Here is a 1,421-nt window from a genome sequence, read left to right as displayed (position 1 = left end):
CGGGAGCGGCCACTGCACTCCAGTCTGGGCGACAGAGTGAGACTCCAACTCACAAAAAACCCAAACAAACAAACAAACAAACAAAAAAGAAATGTTCTTTCTCCTTAGAAACTCACACCATACTCCATCAGAGGAGAGATCCCCACCTCCCTTAAGGGGGGAGAGATTCCTTTTTTAATTGAAATCCATCCTCTTCACCCACAACAATACAACAAACAGAGCATTCCCTCTCCATCCAAAAGATCATCAAGGGTATGGTTTTCTTTCTTAAATTCTATCCTGGTCCTTGAGGAACCTCATGCCCTCCCACACTTAGAAATGCTAACCCCTCAGAAATTTATTTTCTTTTGAAAGATTCTATCAATCCCCCTTGGAATAAGGCTCCAACTCCAGATCAAGGCTTTCCTCTCCAGGGGGCAGTTGTGGGCCAATAACAGCCCAAGATGTGGGTGTGTGGGGAGGAGTATACATGATTCTTGTGTCCTGTGAACCAGGTGGAAGCAGGCCCAAGGAAACTTTGAGTGGAGCTAGTGGACCCAATTACTCAGGGAGGTAGTGGGGAGAATCAGGGAGGAATTGGCATGGCAACCACAAACTGACTTTTTAAATCTGAGACTCTGTCACAAGAGTGTAAGGGAGAGACATTGAGGCAAGTGGGGCTTAGTATCTGCCACATAGTAGACACTCAGTGCACTGAGTGACCTGGGTGGTGAAGAGGGTATTGGAATGAGACCTCATTCTCCATAGATTCGTTCTATCTCCTTGGACACATGGTATTTATCTCCATAGATTCGTTCTATCTCCTTGGACACATGGTATTTATCCTCTCCAGGTGTCAGTTTCCTCATTTCCTATAGGGTTCATAATAACCTCTCTACCTCTTTCACAGAGTTTTTGTGAGAATCAAACAAGATGTGTTCAAAAGTTGGTTATGAAACTGTAAAATAAGATAGTATCATAAGCATCAAGCCCATTGCCTTAAGGCATGCTAGAACTCTCCATGAGCCAGAAAGGAGCGAGGTTAGTTCAGTTAGTCTGAAGCTAGCTGAAAGAACTTGGCAGTAGTAGGGTTGGCTCCCAGAAGTGGACATAGGTCCAAATAGCAAAGTCCAAGTGAAGTTGCAAACTTGAGCATGATCCATTTAAGGGTCAGTATTCAAGGGATCTGATCAGGGGCAAAAAAGGCCTAGTGACATACTGTCTCTCATGGGTCTGGTGCTTTTAGGGACACCTACAATCTTTTAAAGGTGTCTATGTGCAGAGATGCCAGGAGGTGAGGGGCAAGGGGATAGAGTCAACTCCTGGATGAAGAGCTGGCTGAACCAGGAGGGTAGTCAAGGCCACAGCCAGCTGAGTTGGGATTTCAAAGCAAGCTGCAGTATCCATAGAAAATTGGCATGGCAACCACAAACTGATTCAGA

Source organism: Carlito syrichta, unplaced genomic scaffold (assembly GCF_000164805.1).
Source record: "Carlito syrichta isolate Samal-C Ts95f unplaced genomic scaffold, Tarsius_syrichta-2.0.1 Scaffold127161, whole genome shotgun sequence".
Classification (NCBI taxonomy): Eukaryota; Metazoa; Chordata; class Mammalia; order Primates; family Tarsiidae; genus Carlito; species Carlito syrichta.
The sequence above is the reverse complement of the archived record's forward strand: the minus strand, read 5'-3'. Positions refer to the sequence as shown.